The sequence below is a fragment of the Excalfactoria chinensis genome, chromosome 9 (assembly GCF_039878825.1).
Source record: "Excalfactoria chinensis isolate bCotChi1 chromosome 9, bCotChi1.hap2, whole genome shotgun sequence".
Taxonomy (NCBI): domain Eukaryota; kingdom Metazoa; phylum Chordata; class Aves; order Galliformes; family Phasianidae; genus Excalfactoria; species Excalfactoria chinensis.
The window spans coordinates 16327999-16349800 of NC_092833.1; the positions used below are offsets into that span (position 1 = coordinate 16327999).

The 21802-nt window shown below is 41.3% G+C and overlaps 1 protein-coding gene across 1 annotated transcript in view; it reads right to left on the minus strand.

Annotated features, from left to right (window-relative positions):
• LOC140255954 (uncharacterized) overlaps window positions 1–21802 on the minus strand; it is a 189560-nt gene that overhangs the window by 9260 nt on the left and 158498 nt on the right. The window contains exons 39-41 of the transcript XR_011904619.1: window positions 19619–19686; window positions 18806–19004; window positions 2736–2855 (exon numbers count right to left, since the gene is read on the minus strand). The gene's annotated coding sequence lies outside the window, so the exon portion shown is untranslated. The remainder of the gene's footprint in view (window positions 1–2735; window positions 2856–18805; window positions 19005–19618; window positions 19687–21802) is intronic.

The following is a 21802-nucleotide window of genomic DNA, read 5'->3' on the forward strand; positions in this document are numbered from 1 at the left end:
TTATGTAAAAGATTTTCCATTGCTTCTTATTAGTGCGTCTTCTTCTCAGAGCTCACCCCAGTCCTTACGGTAAAACTGGCATCAGCTTTTTGAAAACAACTGAGGCTTTGGCTGCTGCCACAAACGCTGCAATTCTTCTCGTGAGAGCCCAGAAATGTGCTCCATGGGGATGGATAAGGGTTAAGGACCCTTCCACCCAGAGCCCTGCTTGTAAGCACAGCATTTCTTGTCTGTATCAATGTATCTAACATGTGAGAAATAAAGTGTGGAAAACTTCTTTCAGCTGCATTTCATGGGCAGGCTCTTTGATCATCTGATGCCTGAGTTTTATTCAGCATGCAAGAAAACGGACAAGTTAGGTACGAGCTAGCTGCTGCTAAACGGCTGTCGACATTGCCAGCAGTCCTTAGGCAGTATTTGGCTTTGACCAGGAATACCATAAACTGGGAGCAAACCCTTCTATCTCCTGCACTAGGGCAGTATTTCACAGCTGCTGTCCCGATGTGCTGCTCCACAGATAAACTTCAGAGCAAACTGAGGCTGCAAACAGGTAACAAGGCATTACAGAACCATGACTTGCATGTCTGATTGCAGCTGGGTTTACAGACAGCGGTGCAAGGAGGGAATCCTGTGATAGATTTCTCTTAACGTTGTCTGTGGTTTATTTTCCTTTGCAGAGAAGAGCAGCACCTTCCCAGCCCTAATTGCCGGCTGCTCTCTCGTGGCTGTTTGGGGGAACTGCTGCTGTTCCCTCCTGCGGGTCAAAAGTGGCTTTTTTCAAAACAAATTACAGTAAAGAGACAGTTGCCAACTGGAAGTGACCCTGGGCAATTACACGTTCTCCAGTAAGAGGATTTCCAACTGTTTTCAGGGCTCTTTACAGCCGAGTACACAAGCTCTGGGCTACCGCAGCTCCTTGTTGGCTGGTACTGGGGAGCAAATTCATTATTTTTTTTGCCTATCCACTGCCTGTATGAGAAAGTGCCTTGCTGGGCAGACAGCAGCAGTGATGTACTTGTGATGCTCCCAGGCACTGGCAGCAAGTTTTGCTTAATTAGCTGGTAGCGACTATCCCAATTTGGAAATCCTGCCTTGCGATTCTTTACAGTTATGCCAAGTATGAGAAACAGAGCATGCATTCGTACGTGGAGCATTATACACGAGCCAGACCTGAGCAGCGCAGAAAGGCTGTCTTGATTCATTGCACTCATATGATTTTGGCTGCAGTAAATTTGCTCTCCTGCTACAGCATGCAATTTGAGGGTTTATTGAATACTGGCACAAACAGAAGGAATCATCAAAGTCTAGATAATTGCAGGCTTTTTTTCCTGCCACTGTCATTGCTTTACCAGCTATTGTCTCACTGTTTGGGAAAGCACGGCCAAATACCTCTCATAAGAAATAAAATATTAAACAAGTAAAGTTTATTCCTTCTTCTATTTCTTTTCCTTGTGGTAGGACTTACTCTTATGCGCCATCCTTTACAGCCTCCAGGAAGTTTTTTGGTTTCTTCTCCTATTTCAGTATTCCTTACTTCATCTTTGCCTCTGAAAAATGTTATACAAGATCTGATTCCCCGCCTTTTTTCTTTTTCTTATTTTTTTTTGTTAGCACCAAAACTCTTGGCCCCTTTAAGTTACAGGCAGAAATCTAACACCTCTTCTTCAGCAGAAGGAGTTTGCTTTTTATGACCGTCATAGCAGCCTGTGAAATCACTGGAAAAGCTTTCTGCTCACCCCAGCAAGCAGCAGGCTGACAGACAGGAGAGAGCCTTCCCTCTCAGCCCTTCGCCTACCATTTGTCTTCCCTGCAATCCCCACACTTCAGTTCCCCTCAAAATCACTGGGAGATCATTGGCCACTTCAGAAAAGACAACTGCTCCATCAGAGTGGAAATCTGAGCTTGCACATATGTTTGAAGTTAAGGTCTTCTTCCCAGAAATGCTTTGTGAAGCTCTTCTCCAGGCAACCCTTTTCCAGTAAGATAGCGTCTCCTCGCCTGATATTTTGCTTAGTCTCATTTTCTTTTATCTTCCTTGTCGAAATTAAATGTCGCCATTCACTGCTAGCAGATGTGGTTTGGGATTCCTACATTCTTTTATGCCTTTATTTCAGAGCTTTCATCACAGCTTCTCTTTCAGCTAGGTGAATCAAAGGCCTTTCCATAGTCCAGTCAATGCAAGCTATACATGATGGCTTGTTTTATTTGGCAATCTTCTCCAGTATGTGATTCATTGTCTGCAGGTGATTCATAGTTAGGAAATTACTTCTGAACCCTGCCAGTGCTTGTGGTTGATTAAAGTTCAGAAGTCCCTGTAGTCTGTTCACCAGTGCTTTTTTGTCAACTCAAATATTTGTGTGCAGTAAAGAACAGTAAAAAGTGGATGTGCTATTGACATGAGCAATTTACTTGAATGCTTGCATCTTTAGAAAGTTCTACCAGAATCTGTAGTACTGGCATGAAACTGTTTCACAATGTCTGACTAAATGAATCACGTTTTACAAATAAATATCTGTCAAATTGTTCAATTACTTGAGATCCAGTCATTAAGCAATAAAATAAAGCAGTAAATAGGAGACATCTGCTGCAAAGTGCTACAGAAACACAAGCATCTTTCTCAAGTTACCTTCTTTGCATTTCGGTATAATGATTCACCAAAAATGTCTTACCCAAGGCAATCAAACATCAGAAAATTGTCCCCTGCAAAACAATATAGGCATAGCTTGGTATCTTACCCAAAGCAAATAGAGCTGAATGTCTTGGTGGAGCCTACCTAGGAACAAAGGCGGCTGCATCGATCAGTCAGTGTGCTGCAGTATTATTAGGTGAGATCAGATAGTTCGGATTGCTGAAACCTGAAAGAAAAATAATAGTGGGAGTCATTGCTTCTGATCTTGAATTAATTTTTTAAAGATGTAAATGCTCCCCCTCCTTTGAAAGATAATATTTCCCATAACGGCCTAGAGAGAACCCAGCCTCCTCTTCAGAAGACTGCTGTGCTTTACATCAGAGGTGCTCGTAGCAATAACATTAATATTCAGGGCATGGATGGTTGAAGAGTTTAAACACCGAGTCTCTAAAGACTGCTTGGTCAAATCCATTGCAGCAGTAACTGAATACCAAAGTTTGGTAACTCTTAGGCGGCTGCTGCCAGACTGAAGGGGATAACAGCTTGTTCCCATCGGGCACAACTCTGCATCAGGACTGCCTCTTTCCCCAGAAGGACGATGGGTGATTTTGGCAGCACCAGCCCTCAGCAATGATGCAGAAAATATATTTTATTCCAAGAGTACAAATTCATTAAACATTTTTGGAAATGCACCCAGATAACAGAAAAATTAAAGAACTGCAGCCTTTTCCATTGGCTTTCAGAAAGCTCAAACTCATTGCTTCATCTGGAGTATCACTTTGCAGGGCACTGCTTGATTCATGTTTCTTTGAGAAAGAAAATATTTTCTGAACTTATCTTGATAGTTACAGAATTTCCTGTCAAAGATACATTTTTTCCTGCCAAAAGATTCCTACCATGCTGAAGAAGTACTTCAAAAAACTGTAACATTGGAATGGCACTTGCATATTTTACTTGTAATGGAGCATATTACAAATATAAATGGAAAGACTGGTCAAGTATCCAAATCTGCGTTATCACAGAAGTATCGGCTTCTTTCAGACATCTGTGAGTACAACATTTCAGCACCAGCTCCATCTACTTAATGGCTCCTAGTTAATAGTTAAAATCAGAATCGCACAAATGAAACCAAGGCAATGCAACAGTTTCTTTGTATGCGTCAAAATTCTTTTCTAAACAGAACTGCTGTTAATCCTCCATGCTTAAGGTTGGGGCAGTTTTTCTGCACATACCTCCACTCAGATATAAAAATGTATTTGTCTATCTTAGTTATTTTCCATATCCCTCACACACCTCTCTCTGAAAAAGACAGGAATGCTCCCACATAGGTGGTGTTTTCCAAAACCCATCGGCTCCTTTCCATTGGTTACCATTTGTATTTTCAACTCTTGCTGGCTCAGCAAAGCTTCAAGCTTGCAATGCGTGCTGAGATGTGGCTGCTTTTATAAAAACTCCTGCAAACAACAACAATGAACCTTTTTTTTCCTGTCTTTTTTCTTTCTTTCTTTTAAACACAGTGCTCAACATCGAATTCCTGCTTCATTTTGCCAAAGGTATTTGGCTTGGTCACTCAGCTGCTCTGATAGCTGAGATATCAGCAAACTTTGCCTTTCTGCAACATGTGCTTTTTATTTTAGGCTATGCAAAAACTATGTCATGACACCAGGGAAAATATATCCTCCCACGTCCTGGGAAAAAAGGATGGTAGTTGATTCAAATTGGTATCCACTCTTCCGTGACATCAAGTGCATACACATCTAGCTGATAAACATATTTATCTGCAGTGTTTCTCTATGGCTCAGACACCAAGAGAAGCATGAAATCCACCATGAGTAGTAAGGAGATGGACTTCCGCAAGGAACCAGCTCATCGACTTTATTTCCACTTTTGTTTGTTTTTAAATTAAACCTGAGATGTCCATAACAACAAATGGGTTTTTTAAGTAGGACTCAATAGACAAAGCACATGCACCGATAAGACAAAAGACCACTGTGGTTTTGCCTTTATTTCTCTGAAACAGAGTTACCGTAAAACTCCAGTCTAACTAGTTATAAAATTGGGATGTAGACTCATCACACACTGGGGAGAGAGAGGAGGTGGAAAGAAGAGGTTCTGAAACAAAACTGCATGATTGCACATCATGCTCAATTACATGCAATAGGAGAGTCAGACTGCAGAGTCAGACCAACCCCACCAATGTTCACATGTGTCCCAGCTGCTGGCTTTCCAAAGGCAGTGATGGCAACTGCAAGAGGAACTGACCATTCCCACTGGCACATTTCTAGGACATGTAAAACAGTTTTATAGCAGTGAGCCCAATGCACTAGAGTGGTGGGACCCCCTTCCGAGAGCCTAGAGACGCTCCTTCAAAACAACAGCTCTTCAGAATCGTTTACAAATGCTGCCCCATCTGTAAACACCAGAAACATCCCTAATATAAACAGCGTCCCTCGCTCTGCAAGTGAGAGGAGAAATGAACAGGAAGCAGTGCACTAGAAGGAGGAATAAATCAACGACAGACTTTTATGAAACAAGACATCTTGGTCCTTATGCATATACTCACACACCAAAATCGCTTATTAACTCCACATGGATCAAGCAAACTCTTTGGAAAAGAGAGCCTAAAGAGATGAAGAACATGAAAGGAGCATCTAGAAACAGATGGGACATAACGTTTTCAATAAACCCTAACATAGATGGGAATCTCACATAGCAGCAGCTAAACTACCTCGTGCTGTGAGCCCATCAAATTTCACAAGCTTAACAACATTGGTCCGAACCTATACATGTGGATGAGAGTTTGCAGAGGATAAATCTTGCATGTTATTCAAAGCTGATGAGCTGTGTGGTTCAGCAATAGGGATGCTCCCTGTAGGTTAATACAAGGTGCTCATGTAGCATAGCACTGGAAGGAGCAGCTTTTCAGTGTGATTTGAGAGCAGGGGTATCATCATTCATCAGTGCAACTTGCCTGGTTTATGACCAATCTACTGATCTGCCAGTTCCCATTCCCTTTCTCTGAACTTCAACTAGGCCAACATTTTTTGTTCTATGCCTCAATCTGGGCCTTAATTTTAAATTAAAAAAGAAAAAAAAAAAATCCCCAAACTCTGGTAATATTCTGCAGTTAATTTTTTCATTATAGAAAGACCAACAAGCCCCAGAATAAGACTGGAGCCAATATACTCAGCTCTGCACAAATGGAGTATAATACTCCTTCCCTTGAATACTCTACAGCCAAAATATGCAGACAGGACCAGAAGTTCAAAACATAGGTAAGGAGCAATACAGAGAATAAAGCCCTCATTCCCAGTTCCCTATATACTGCCCGCGCTATCCATTCATCCTAGACCTTCTAAAGCCTGCTAATAACTACCAAGGGCTAGTTTTTAATTGAGAGTTACTGAGGTACTGAGGAATACATGAATTCCCCATGACAAAGATGAGAATCAGTCTTGGCTGAGGAGAGAAAGGTGCCCCAAGGTATGATTGTATTTCCCATTAAAAAGCTTTGTGTGCCTTCTGATGTAACCAAACATTAGTAGTCACCAATTCAACCTGACAAAACAGATAATAAAAAAATCTATGGATATCTTTAATAAGTAACAGCACCTACAAACTTTAATCACATTTTCCCCTACTGCAAGGCTGGCAGTTCACAACCAACCACCCCACCTATCTCCTTCAAGTGTTCAATATAAAGCACCTTTGCAAAAAAATCTCACTGTGCAGGAAAGCTCTATTCATCTGAGTAATAAGAAAGGAAATTTGTATCCAGGGTCAGATCACTTTGGTATTATTTACAATGGAATGGGGCTCTCTGGGAACATTATCTCCTCACTAGGTGCTTGCTGCCAGTGTTGGGCCAGAAGCACATAGCATGTAAGTCAGGACAGGATATGCAATCAAGGCCAGGCTGGATGGGGCTTTGAGCAACCTTCTAGAAGGAGGTGTCCCTACCTATAGCAGGGAGCTTGGAACAAGGTGATCTTGAAGGTCCCCTTCAACCCAAGCCATTCTGTAAGCGTGGGTAACATGAAAAGATGGTAAATATTCAAAAGGTAAAGGGAAACTCACCAATATTGATGCCTTGGCTGGAAAAGCTAGGGCAATCTCCACGAGGGAGCAATCTCCAAGAGATGCTGCCTTGGTGGTGGTCAGCCCTTAAATGAGGTCTTAGAGGAGGTGGAGTCAAGCTCCAACCCTTCTGGGAGCACAGCTACATCACTCACACCTGTGCTCCTGTAGCTGACCCAACACTTGCCTCAGCTGATTTATCAGAGATTCAGGCTGTGATTACCAATTTCCCATACACATTCTATGATTCTATGATACATTCTCTGCATGTGAAGCATTGGCATGAAATCCTGGAAGTGTGACAGACTGGGCCAGCCCTGCCTTTCCATGCCCAACAGGTATGGAAGAGAAGAGTATGGTGACAGGTACGGCCACCCTGCTTGAAAATCTTTGTGGGACTGTCCTTGCCACCTTCTGGAAAATGAGGTTATGTTGATGACTGATTGTAATTTACTGTGATTCCCTGGAGTCCTGACCTATTTAGGAGGAAAAGGGTGATGCCAAAGCAAAGAGCCCCCAATTCAAGCACAGCTAAGCTGCTATTATGAGCAATCCCCAGTAGAGCTGGTGCCTGGACCACTGTGCTGTCTCCATGGCCTGAATTTGGGAACTTGGCTAAGTCCATGGAGTTCTGCAGTACACAGGCATTCACAATAAGCTTTTGGGAGAAAGAACAGAAATTATTTGTTTCTATTTCTGAAATCACATACCAGCCAGGTGCAAGGATGTTTTTGAAAATAGATGGCACAGCAGGAATGGTTCAACAAGGAAATCTCTCTCTCTGTTATTACTCTCCTAATCCAAGCATTAGCAGGACTCCAGATTATGCCTTCCACTATTGTTACTACAACTGCTATTTCTATCCAGCCTATAAATATTGGTTTTTGGGGGGAGAGTTAAGAGTCTTTCATAGGAAATAAATGTAATTATCCTCTTTTTACTACTGTAGAAACAGAGACAGAAAGCAAAGACTTCAGATCTTCCTGAGAACCTGGTCTGTGAAATATCCATACTGGATAACCACAGTGCTCAGAATAAAAACAAATGACACAGGATCTAAGAAAGCTTCAACTGTTTTATAGACACATTTAAGCATATCAAAACATTTCATCTCAGGCAGCTGACACTGCAGGTAGCTGCTAATTAAAATCTGGTGTGCTGTGGCTACTGTCTTTAAAATTCTGGCCAGCACATGTTCTATTTCTCTACATATTTTCTTGTTGTTTTAGTTTCTGAGCTCATCTGAAGCTATTTTCAAAAGGCAGGTTTATGTTTAAAGATTGAGTTTAATAAGCTTGTACAATATATAAAGAGATTACAATTTATTATTTAAAAAGTTTCCTGACAAGATGTCTACAAGAAACATGACCCAAACCACACCGCCTTGTAATAATACCTCTTAAAAATTCCTGACCTCCCACTAAACACTCCTGCAGACTTCCCTGCTTCAGTCCTTGCTGAATATCTCATATATGTCCCCTATAACATTACACAGGAGGAAAAGAAACGGGAAAGCCATCAGCTCAGACAGACACAAAAATGCTTCCAGGTCGGTCTGCTATCTGCCAGCCACCTTCCTGACTGGGGCTCGAGCAACTCGAGCCAGAGCAACCTGAACAATTTCATTTTACCAGCAACTTTCCATTAGCTGGGTGTAGTGGCCAAGCACCGGCAGCATGGCAGCCTGTGGGTAACCTGCAGAGACATGGCTCAAGCAAGGACACCTAAAGCACAGTGCCCAAGACCATGGCCAGGTGATTTTTGAGGATCTCCAAGGAGGAAGATCCCACAGCCTCTGTGGGCAACCTATGCCAGTGCTCAGTCACGCAGACACTAAAGAAATAGTACCTGATGCTCAAACACAACTCATGTGTTTCTGTTTGAACACAAAGCCTCTTGTTCTATCACTGGGCACCACTAAAAATTATCATAGACCAGAATCACAGAATGGTTTGGGTTGGAAGGGACCTTGAACAGCACCTAGCTCCAACTTCATGCCATGGGCAGGGACACCTCCCACTAGATCAGATTTGAAGCCCCATTCAACCTGGCCTTGATTAGACAAGGGATTAGATACCCACAGATTCTCTGAGCTGCCTGTGCCAGGGCCTCATCACAAAGGGGATGGAAAAGAGCTTGGATCTGCTTTGGTTGCATCCTCCCTTCAAACTGCCATTACTTCTGGCCCTGGTTTTACAGCCTACACAAATCTGATGCCCTGAATCTGCATCCTGACCATGGCCAGCACAGAGCTTCAAGTATGCAGAGCTGGAACCAGACAAGATCTGGTGGGAAAACAGGGATGGAAACAATGCTGGACAGGTCAAGCTGCTTCCCAGCCTCCAGAGATTATAACTTGAATGCACAGCCAGCCTTGACGGACCATGACTGCTGATCATGGGCTGGTGGTTCATGGCCCACCTGAGCCATGAGAATGTGAGCTTTCTTGTCTCTGTGGGACTTGCATTAGCTAAAACAGACCTGCTTTTCTAGCTGGAGAAGAGCTTTTATCTCTCTCTATATATTTTTTAATTCCTCACAGTAGGGTTTTGCAATCTTAGCAATGTTGCTGTGAGGGAACAGCTTGTCCCACAATATGTCAACAGCCATTCATGATCATTAATAGGTAAAATCTACTCTGGGATTTTTAAAGCTTTTAAGCAAGACAGTGTCTAGACTGGTATTTAGTGGCAACACAATTAAATCATACTGAAAAAAAAGAAAAAAAAGAAAAAGGAAGAGAGATGAAATTATTTTAATTACTTATTGAAGCCACTTCTCCCCTGCAGAAGTCAGGACTTGATGTGATTTAAATCAGTGCAAATCAGGTGTTACTCACTGACTCTCCAACACCATAAAGATTAAAGGGATCACAGTGTCAGCCTATAAGCCCACCTAAAGCCTGGTCTATGTTACAGCTATATTTGAAGAAAATTATTTTATATGCTTTTTTTTTTTTTTTTTTTTTTTTTTTTTTGCCCCCAGTATGGCACTTACTAAAGCAGAGCCACAACACCATGCGGTGACTCAGGAATTCATGAGACATGCCCTCATGCCCTAAGTGCAAATTCCATGCTTAAAGCCCCCCAGGAGCCCATGGACATGCTTTCTCTGCCTGCTCTCCATAGGCATCTTGTCCCCTGAAGTACCACCCTGCCTGCTGACACCTAGCGGGGAGTAGAGGCCAACCACGGCAGATGCCAACGGGTTCTCACCAGGATGCTGAGGCCAATTTGATGTGGCACCAACCCAGGGACTATTTCACAACTGGAATGGACTCATAGTCCCCAGCCCAGATATGGAGAGGGCTGCTCCTTATGTCTTTCCCCTATACTGTCACATTTATTGTTTCCCCTTTATGCTGGGGTGGATGACCCAATGGCATTGATTTACTCCTTGGGTTTTTGCGGCCCTCCACATCAGATGCATCTCCAGTGCCTAATACTCTTCCCTTAGATAATTAAACCTTCATTTGTTGCTTCCTTGCAACTCCAGCTTTTAAAATTATACATTTTTTTTTCCTGTTAGGTTAGGATCTCTTCCAACTTCCAATCCCCAATTTAGATTACATGCTCAGAAACTAACTCCAAACATTTACTGCGTTTGAAGGTCACAGTGCTATTGATTGATTTCCAGTTATAATGTATGTTGTCCTAACATGAGTTAAAAACATTCTGGGCTAAATCCAAAAATGCTGGGATCAAAGCATCTGGACTTGTTGCTTTCATGTTTGGCACTTAAAGGGGCTGGCAGTCACCAATGTGGTCTTGGCTGGGCTATAGTTGTTTTCATTCTCTGATGTGAAACAGTTGGGAATCACAGACCCTCCAACAGTTATAGTGGACTAAATAAAAATTGGCTTAATAACCTGCCAAGCATTTGAAAGTGCCAGTCTCCACAGTTTTTCACAACTTATTGGCCATGGCATGTTTTTCTTTTCATTTCTCTCTCTCTCTTTTTTTTTTTCCTTCCTTTTCTTCCTCACTTTTTTAAAAGAAATCATTTTCTATAAATTACGCTTTTAAGTTGGGCAATTGAAATAGGTAAGCTCTTCATCTCATCAGACTCAATTTGTCATCTTTGATCTGACTTCACTCATTCCTTTGGCTGCTCCATCTGATTTTTTAATTTTTGTTAAAAAAAAAATAGAAAAAAAAATAGAAAAACATTTTTCCTATCTAACTTATCACATAGGAAAATAAACAAAGTCCTATTTCTTGGCTGGCCTGCCTTAAAGATATCCTAGTAATGCATCTGCACATCAGCTTTTCACTTTCAAATGCACTTTAAACAGATTATTCCTCAAGCTTTTCATTAGTCTCCCTAGAAGTCTTCTATTTATATTTGTTGTTTATAAAGTTGTATCCAGAGGCCATTGTGCAATGTGCTGCACATAGTCAAAAGCCATCAAGCTCTTAAGACAAACAATGGAAATACTTTGCAGATGGGAGCTACTTTACAGATGGCGTAGGGGGGCAGGAGAGCCATGAAGGTTGGAGAAAGAAAGAAATATGGCTGTTGGCCATGGTTGCAAAAGAAGCCAGTGGCAAAGCTAGGCACTTAACCCATGTTCCCAACCAATTGCTTCCCCATAAATTCATTTTTCTCTCAACTTTCTAGAAGTCTCACTGTAACTTTTAGACAATTCCCTCATGTTTCTAAAAAATAAATATGAAGCACTTGTGGTAGTGTGCAAAATCTAATTCTTCATGCATTTCACACTTTTTTTTTTTGTTTCTGTTTTTCAGACATTTTGGCTAATTTCAGAGACATTCGCATTGGCTTTGGCAACAAAGCTCTGGAGCAGGCTTAGCAGTTGCCCAATGCAAAGCCAGGCTGTCAGCAGTGACACACTTGGGCAATGCCAGAAAGGTCAGTGCATTCAGAATGAAAGAGCAGCTACCATTATTTCCAGCTGGGCAATGGCATTTTGTTGCACATTAGGTTGGACTTGACGCTCAGGCAGGTTTTAGTGCAGCCTATCGGTCAGAGAGAGCAATACTGCCCCTCTTGCTTCCCACTCTTGACAGCTAATCCACAGCAAAACTGGATTTATTATGGCCCCAACAGCAGTACAGCCTTGCACTATACTTCAGTGTTCGTGATTGATGTGATAAATGTTCTTCCCTCAATCCCTGGATGGCAGCCTAATGCTACGCTGCTGACTTTTAGCAAACATCTCCAGAGGAACCATGCACTGCGAAAAACCACCTTAGCTGCCCAGATTACAACTACAGTTCCTTGAATTCATGCGGCCAATATCATGCCAATATCAATTAAGTGAAAAGGAACCTCTCAGCTCTTGACCTCTGAATGAAAAGCTGGGGTATGACCAAGGCTGAGCAGTGATTAAAAGTTATCACACCCTCATGGCCCAAGCCACTGCTGTAGGTACAACTGGTAGCTAGCAAACAGCTTTAAAATGCACACAACTCAGCGCTGTCAACTCCCGTCTTTTGCATCTGCTAAGAAGTCAGGTATGCTGATACGAAGAATAGGAGACTGACTTTCCATAGCTGTCCAAGGCCTTCTTTTCTTACAGTCCCCCTGCAATTTCTTATTTTTGTGCCAGTCCCACATTCAGGAACACCAACTTACCTCTGAGCTCTACTACCCCTCCAATAGCATCCAGCAGAGCTACAGTCAGTGCCCATGGCTTGAATTTTGCTGTTTCTAGAGGTGACAGAGTTATTTTTAATCAGCTCTTTCCCAAAGTCTTTGTGTACCTTCCAGTCACTTCTGGGACAGTAATACTCAGACTGAAGAGAATAAAAACAGTTAGAAGTAATGTTATAGAGACAGGAAGGACATGAGGGATGAAGTGTTTAAGTAAAGAGATGATTTCAGTTCTGGCACTTCTGGCAGTGCTAAATATCTCTTTGAGACTCATAATAAAGGAAAATTGAACCTACAGCTAAGAAAACTGACGTTCAGCACAAAAAAAACCCAAACCCTATATTTACTATTAATATGTAGTCTAGAGACATTTAAAAGTAAGATTACTTCACAGTAAAATGAAAATAAATTTGGCCTGTAAAGGATTTTAAGGACTTTTTCTGTGCTCAGGTGAAACATTATCAATTGGTGCTGTGTGTGGTTGTATTTATGCGCTTTGCTTTTCATATCACCATTAGAAAACCCCATGCACATTCTTTCCATGTAAAATAATTTTGTAAAATAACTTAGTCCAACAGTTACACCTAGTCTGAGTATCAATGTTGGTTTTTTTTAAATGTTTTGATTATAAGTAAGTGAGTAAATGAGCATATGTGCAATTATATTTTGGGTGCAATAGCTTTAGCCGGCACATTTTGGCATTTTATTTTATTAGCTAAAAGCTCACATATGGTTTCCATGTTTCCAATCTGGCTTTAAGGATGCAACGGTTGAATTAAGCAATGGTTCTCCTCACACCAATTCCCCTAGATATACTTAAAAAATCCATTCAGATTATAAAAAATAGTAAATTAAGGTTTATAATATTCAGAAGGTGGCCCATGGTAGTGACTAATACAGCGCTATCTTGTAAGTGCCCTTGCACCCTGCAGAAACTGTTATAAGACGTTTCACAGTTTAAAATATTAAATCACTTCTATGATTCTGTGGGGGAGAGTCATGCCTGGATGCCAAAATTTTTCTTTTAAGAACAATGATGCTGTTGTATCAGCATAGGCACTACTACCAGATACCTGGTTACCTCACACGGCCACTGGGCCTTGCCGGTCCTGCAGCACCCGATGTTGGACCTGGGTGGGATCTGGGAAGGACTTGGAGAATACCGAGACTGAGCAATCAAGCTTAGTAAGTCCAAGGAGAGTTAAAAAGATGCCTATATATATATGTGTATATATATATATATATATTATTTATTTATTTATTTATTTATTTTTTACATGGGAGACATAGTAGCTGTCTCTCAACACAAAATAGTGTGGTTGTGAAAAGAACAACGATCATCTCTGCATCTCATGGGGAGAGAAATCAGTTGCATTTTCAGCAGAGGTGCTGTGGTTTGGATGTTAGGCAAAGCTTCCTAACTGCAAAGGTCGTGAAGCACTTAATGAAAAGAGTGGAGTTAGTGAGTCCCTTGAGAAGAGGTTTTCAATAACAGTGAAGGCAAACACATGTCAGGGATGGTCTTGGCATCAACACAGCAGCTTGACTACGTGACCTCCCAAAGTCCCAGCCAACTTCACATTTCTGTGAGCTAATGAAAATCCATCAAGCATGTCTAGAAGACCAAGAGTGCAGGACTCCTCTACTGTACTGATACAAAAGAAAATCAGATTCAGGATTGTATGTCCTTCTTCACGGTACAAATATCCAAATTTCCAGTCCCTTTTCTGGGCTTCTAATTCATTTTGCCCAACAGAATTCTGCTGAAGAAAAGCAGGTTCAACATGAGAGGTCATGAACGTCCTCCCACTGAGCAACTGTGTTTGCTGTTGAGTGCAGGTGTGACATTTGGAGATTATTCAGAGCCACCTTCTAAGCACAACTGCTCTATTTTAAGTGAGATGTTCAGAAACTGAACTACTGTGATCCAATCTGCATCGCATCTCACAGACAAGAAAAACTGTGGACGCAGATACTGGGCTCTAAATTCAACATTTTATCATTGCAGGGTGGGGAGAAGTGCTCTCTTCTTTCAGTATTTATCTGACTGTCTATTGGCTGGTAAGTGTTCTGCATAATTAAAGACTAAAACATCAGAAATAGAGGCTTGCTTCTACAAAATCTTCAAGTTTCCAACTAAATCCATCCTAATTTAGCAAAACAAGCAAGTTTGAGTGTAAATCATGTACTTACATACACTTAAGTATAGGATTCGACAGTTTGCTGAGTAGGGTTCCTACATTACTAAGTCATTGGCTGCTAGTCTTGGCTCTATTTTCAGCTAAATCAAAATGGGAAAAGGTTTCCATACTGGGATGAAGCCAAGATCTTCAAGTTTTTTTCTCTCCCTTCCTCTCTTCCTCCTCCCTCCCTGTCTGTCTACCCCCACTCTCTAACTGAATAAGATAGATGCTTGACAACTGTTTCTATATTGCTAATAGCCTGGAATTTAGGTCTTTGGGTGTGGAAAATTCAAGACCAAATCTCTGCTCTGATGCATTCAGTATAGAGTTGTAATCCCAGTTCTTGCTCATTTGAGGTATGTTGACCACAGCGCTACTTAAAGCAGCAGCATGCTTGTGATTTGGGTAAATCATGGACTGAAGAAACTCTAAAGATTCAGTTGATATTTTAAAGAGTAGCCAACATTTTTTCCCTGGCTCTTTAGAGATATCAAACTCCCGTAACTCTACTCGTAGAGAAGAAGATGACCTCATCTTTTCTGAAAATCAGCTTTACTTTTCGTGTTCGAGAACAGAATCACTGTCTGCAATCTCTTAAAAAAAATGCAGACCTTGGAAGCCTTTCCTTCTTAGTACCCATGAAATGAAATAATAAAAACATTGAGAGCTTGGAGAACAAGTGAATATTGTGTTGAAAATTCCATGTAGTGCCTGGAATGGCCCACATGGACATGCGATCTGCAAGATCAAGAGATGCTTCAGCCCTTCTGCTGACACTTGAAAAAACCATTACAAGTCTTATGGAGGAAAACAAAGTAATGGAAACATCCGCTTAAAAGGAACTTTTCCAATCACTGGTACTCCATTCATTATATGCCTGAGTGGTTCCAGAGACAACAGAAAACTATGCATTGTTGCAATGCCAAGAACAAGAGAGGCAATACGGATGTTGTGTTGCCTCTCACTTATGGCAATCTGAACGTTTTCATACCCTCTCCATTTTGCCCAGCTGAAGTCATCAGGCAGGAGGTTGGTGCCACTGTCTCACTCATGCCCAGACGTGGGGCTGAGCCAGGGCAGTGGAAGCATTTTGGGGACCTGTCCAGCCAGATGCAGGTTGGGTTACAGGGCTAACACCAGAGCTGTGGCTGCCTACAACAGCTACACAAGGCACTGGCTTAAAAACAGGCATAGCGGGCAGGATTTCTGCCTGATGTTTTGTCAAGCTAAAAAGCTTTTACAAGAGTTAGAGCATTTTATGGCAGGTAAAAATGCAGCAGTCATTTAATTAACAGTACCTCAAAGTCTTTCCTGTAGAGAACTGCATGGTCAAAGTTTTCCCAGACCCACTGTGATAACCTTATTTAACTCTGGACAATATTACTTAGTCTTTTCTCCGTAAGCCAGACTTCAGCTATTTCCTCAGAGTTGCTGCAGTGTAGCAGTTGCCTACATTACAGTCCAAACTCTCCAGCATGGCGGATATTTGAAAATGTCACCATCTGTCACAGGTATCTCAAGTGCACTTTCAAAAACCTAATCCCAAGACCCAGTAAGACACACACAATAATGTAGTGCTCTGGCCTTTTTCAGAAGGAGAAGCAACAGCTGTTAATGAGAATTGCTTCCAATCTACATCTAACAGAGGGAAGAGCACACTCCTTCCAAATAAAAGCAGGGGGGCTTCTGCTCAAAACACTCCTTGCTGCTCCAAGTAAGGAAGTAACAACTTTGCATTATCTGCATTACCTACACTGAGACCAATAGGCCAAAGGTCCATAGTGAGGAGTAGCTGCTACAATCCCGTACAAAGTCTACCTCTATCCGCTGGAGTCATCAACTTCTGTTGAGTTTTGACCACTCCAGAATGGGTTAAGTAATGGGTACACATGATGAAATTGTGTAATTTGTATTTTTTTGGCTCTATGTGCAGTCTAAACTAATGATCTTGGCTGATGCAGACTTTTTTTGATCTTTCCTTTTTGGCCTCTTATAAGTTAAACTTACCCAGAACTTTATGACAAGGATACACATCCACTTAACGCCAGTCGGTGTAGATTAGCATTTGCAAAGACTATTTTTGTCGTGCTATTTTGCATCTTGGTGCAGTTTTCTACATCTCTTAAATGTAAAAGTAAACAAACACCCCTACATCTGGGACCAGATTTTCAAGTGGAGCTCAGAACCAGATATTTTTCCTTCTCTGAGTGCTCAGCACCCACAGCGGGGCCAGATTTTAAAGCCAGTTCAGCTAAACCAGGGCCAGGTTTCCACAGAAACACGGAGAACCAGAGGCTGCCATTAAGACAAATGTGCACAGACTTGTCGTTTAACTCATCCTCCCACCCAGGAATGAGAATATGACACAGTACTGCAGCAATAACAATATCAGCTATTGATAACAACAGAAACGACCCTATGACAGGCGCCTAAACAGCTGGGAGGAATGTTGGCTGTGGAGGGCAATTGCTCAAGTCCCCAGTGAAGACCTGAGTGTTTGCTTATGCTCTCACTTGGCAAGACACAGCGCTATCAAGATGCTATTTAGTGTTTGAGTAAGATTATCATTTCTGACATGCCACTGATTCCTTGAAACATAAGAAAGCCATTGGGAAGGGAGATATGCTTTTGCTAACTGCTCTTCCTTGCCGATTTACTGGGCCTAAGCCTGATTTATGAAGTGTAGCACTGGACAGGATGTTGCCAGTTGAGGTTGTATATAGTATGTCAGTTGCAGAATTTACAGACGACCTATGTCCTGTAGGGAAATGGCTCTGCACTGGATAGAGGATGATCTGAGCAGGTGTTTTCCATCTCCAGCTTCTATGGCAAATTGAGTCTTTCAGCCTGATGACTGCCAAGCGCACATTTAACTGGATAGGACAGCTAGTTGGTTGAACAAAGCTGGGAAGTCCTGCCTCTAGCCATACAAGCAGCCTGATAAATTTCTTTATGCTATAATCCCTCCTGTTTTGCATTTTCTTTCCACAAACATCTAAGGGACCCAAATTCATGGAAATTCCACGGTCTCACGCAAAAAAAAGTTACTGGAAGACATTTTTACACATAAAAAGTCGTGTACTGGTAATCATGGGATGAAAGCACCAGGTGATAAGTGGCACAGTTCGGTACCGAGCAACATCAGAATATCAAACCCATGGGGCACTGAATAGTCAATTCAAGAAACACCACTCGAGAAATCAGTAAGAAAAAAAAGAATGTTATGGAATAATGATTACATAGATCATCTGCCTTGTAAGGAATTACATGGCATGTCAGGAACAACATTCACTACGTGTAACTGTTATGTGTAATGTATCTTTTTTAAGGCTTTCTTGTTTTTTTCTCTCCACTATTACAAAGCAAAAACACCACTTATTTGCTCACTGCATGTAACTATCTGCAACTTTAAAACTCTTCTCGGTGTAACTGTTTGTCCTCAGACATGTTGCAGCAGAGCTGCACGAAGATGCTTAAGAGGAGGTTAAAAAAAAAGCCATTTAACAGGGAAATCTCTCACTCTTCAATGCAGTTCTGTGACTACCTACACACAGTATCCTCTCAGAGGCAAGGTGAATAAACCTGCATCCTTTAAGCAAACATTTACAATGTATTTCATCATGGAGGAAGGACAGTTTTAATTTAGAAGTGATGCCAACACTATGTTGACATTTATTTTTATTTTTTTTTTTTTTTATTATTTATTTATTTTTTTTCCCTAAGCTGCAGTTAAAATGAAAATGTCCAGACAGACATTCAGCATAAGGCTTGGGAGTGTGTTTCTTTTGGCCACTTCTAATATAGAATTTCACCTAAAAAATGAAATACAAAAGAATGGAGTTGGGGAGAAAATACAAAAGAAAAATTTGTTTGTAGATGAATGACTCTGCGCGAACCCATCCAAAAACATCAATGGAATTGTTCATTAAAAATAGACTTGGAAGATAGTTAGAAAAGTTTCGCTTACTTTGAACTTTCTGAAGGCAAATAGGGTCTTTGAGCCAGCAATGTATTTGTGCACGTCCCTTGTGTGCAGCAAAAGGGACACACATAACTACCTGCCTCCTTCACCAGCCAAAGTTTAGATTATATGGCACTGGTTCATTTTTGGGCACTTTGGGCTCACCCTTGGTGGCAGTTCTGCCCTGTGCAAGGAGCTTTGCCCCTCTTTTTCACCTTTTTGCATTCAGATTTGCAGTTCCCCAGGCCAGAGAGCAGCTCTTGTTTTCTCCTTCCCAGCAATTAATAGGATAGAGGCAGGGGCTGGGCCCCCGGGCAGTACCTCAACAGAGTTACTCACCCCCATTTAAGAGGACTCCTCACATCCTAGAAGTTAAGCAGTGCTTAAAGGCTTTCCTGGCCAGGGACGGAGCAGGGTAATTATCCCCTGTAAGGATCCCTATCCATGGAGCTGTGAGAAACTTCAAATCCCACTGACTTCACTGGCCCTTCAGGGCTCTCAGCACCTTCCAAGATTAATTCCTCAAGCAGGGAGAGGTCTAGAAACATATATATTAGAGCACGTTACATCTTCAGCTGCAGTAGTGCTCTTTCTGGTGAACTTGACAAAGGACAGATTATATATTATGCCATACCATAAACTTCAGCAATCTAAGAATTCAGAAAATACCCCGTTCTATTACTCTCCTCACTTTGACATGAAATATTAAACACCGCTTACCAAAGTAATGTTATTGAACACAGATGTCTGCTATCACTTTCAAATTGCTCAAATCAATCTAGGTTTATATATTTTCCTTACTTAAGTGTTCGTATAAACTAAAGTGTGCCCTGACAGTAATGATTTCACAATATAATATATTCAATTAAGGAGACAAATATGAATTTACATTTTTACTGAACTCATTTCGCATATTCATCGGCTTCAGCTCTGACTTCTTTTTGACTTTTGGTGGAAAATAAAGGAAAAGAAAGGGTGCCACCTACTGAGATACTCAGACATTTTTAAAGCCTGAAAAGTCTTGCAAATAGCCAATATGCTCATTTCAGATAAAAATAAACAAACATGAAAGCTACATTCATAAGCTGGTGGGAGGGGGGCAGTGGATAATCATTTTCTTTCATCAGCTCACTTGATGACAAGAGCACTTACCCAAGGTGTAGGAGAAGCCAAATCTACCTCCCTCTTGTATCTCAGCAGGTTTGAATTCACCTATTCCCCTGGAAAACCCAAGCAAAATGAATCAACCTGTCACAGTCTGTGAATAAGTCAGCAAATGAGAATCTAGAAGAGATGCATCGTCAATACGAACTGTTCCATGGGACCCATGTCATTTAGTATCTAGTCACTAATTGGATATGTACACTGTTAAACAGAAGCACATAAACTTCATGCAATAGATGAGATTTAAGCATCTACTTACATCAAAAACCCCACTAAGAATGTGCATCATGACATTTTTAATATACCTAGAGACCCAAGAATGAAGACAGGCTCTTAGTACTGGTTTTAAAAACCAACAGTTTTGATTTTCATGGGCAGAAATTGACCATGTATATAAAGATCTCTGTAAACGCATGTTGAAGGAAGAAGCTCACGTCTCTGATAAATTGTGGATTAGCACGTGGCATGAACTGATGGTTTTTTGGAGTTAGGAATCAGAACTATTTGTTCATTTTGCATATAGAGTAGAGGAGAGATGCTACGCAATATCAGGGGAAAAGCAGAAGTCAGCCGTTTCTCACCTATAATGAAGTGGGCCCACTTTAGAACTGAAAAAGGATAGTTGCAAAGTGAGAATTCAATGGACGGGCAAACAAACTGTCTATGATAGATAATGCTATGGTAAGGAAGACCTGGAGTAGATCATCTTTCGTTTGTGGACAAACGCCTCTTCCCTAACACAAGTTCCCAGAGGATCTCAAATGTGAGCCCAACACACTTCATTAATCCCTCCCCACCGAGTGCGAGCTTAGCTCTTCTGAGCCCTTACAAGACTTGAAGGTACAGCTTTATCTTGGTCTCTGCAGATGCAGACAGACCAGAGGTTTCCAGAAGTACCGTGTGCATTTAATGTTTGCCAAATTTTCTGGTGTTGGGAACTGGTGTAGCAATAACATACTTGGGAAAATAATTGTGAAATGTTAACAAGTCCTTATTGTTAACAGGTGTTTCTGGCAGAGATTCCTTCAGGGCAACTTGGACAACACACCATAGTTCAGTTGGTAATGGCATTTTTCCCAGAGGGACCTTCAAAGTCTCCTGTGTGGTGCTTTGTATTCCTGGCAGTGCAGTCAGGAAGAAACCCAGTTTTCAATGTCCTCCTTTATGCCCACTCAAAATAAAACATGCCTTTATCAGCTGTTATGTATTTTACATCTCACATGACTTGGCACGCGCTTATCACGTGATTGCTTTAGCTCAGGGCTCTAAAGCACCATTTATGTATTCAAGATAACGTGCACTGTGGATTGGCCCCTTTTTCAGTGCCTGGAATGTTCAGTGACTGTTCTCTGCTTGCACAAGCACTCATCAAGCCATACACTAAATGAATTTTTCCTGCTGCTATAGTTTGGTGAAATCATTCTTTCCCAAACATTTATAGACCTGCTGCATTCTCTGGGGGAACCAATTCTGCATCTCTGGAGCATCTCCCTTGTTAGCAGAAGTTTTAGGATTTACACCAAAGAGTGACTTAAAAAAATAATAAGGATTTATTTATGAATTAGAACTAACAGAACTAACAGAAAATTCACCTCAAATTCATCATTATAGCAGTAGATATAACTTTATGAACTAAAGGTGCAAGGCTATCAAACTAATGCACAAAAGGAAGAAATTAATGTCCAAAGGAAGAAAAAAGCCAGGTGCCACTCTACAGAAGAAAAGCTTTGCAACAAGAAACCAAACCAAAACAACCCTGCCAACACCCTTTTCTCAATGACATTAAGATTTTCCAGTCTCTTGACTTCCACCTTGACTTTTGGAATAATATATGGTGGAGAAAAGAGTCCCACTGGATCCGAGGGGAGACTTTGCTACAACAATAGTGGTGCTGGCAAAATGTCTCCTTTCAACACATTCTTGAGTTCGCATTTTAAGTGGTTTTGCCACATTGGCAGCCAAAAATAACTATTTTCTGATCAAATTCACTAGTTCTTGTAAAAATTTAACTTGTTAAATGTGTCTGTGAACAGTTCTAATAGCTCTTGAAGGTGTCTGGTCAAACGTCTTGCTTTCAAAGGGGGAAAGAGAGTAGAATAGGGCACAGCAAAAGGTTCAAGTAGGGAAGCACCCTGACCACAGCCTTCGTTATGAAGCTGATCCTGCAGCCAT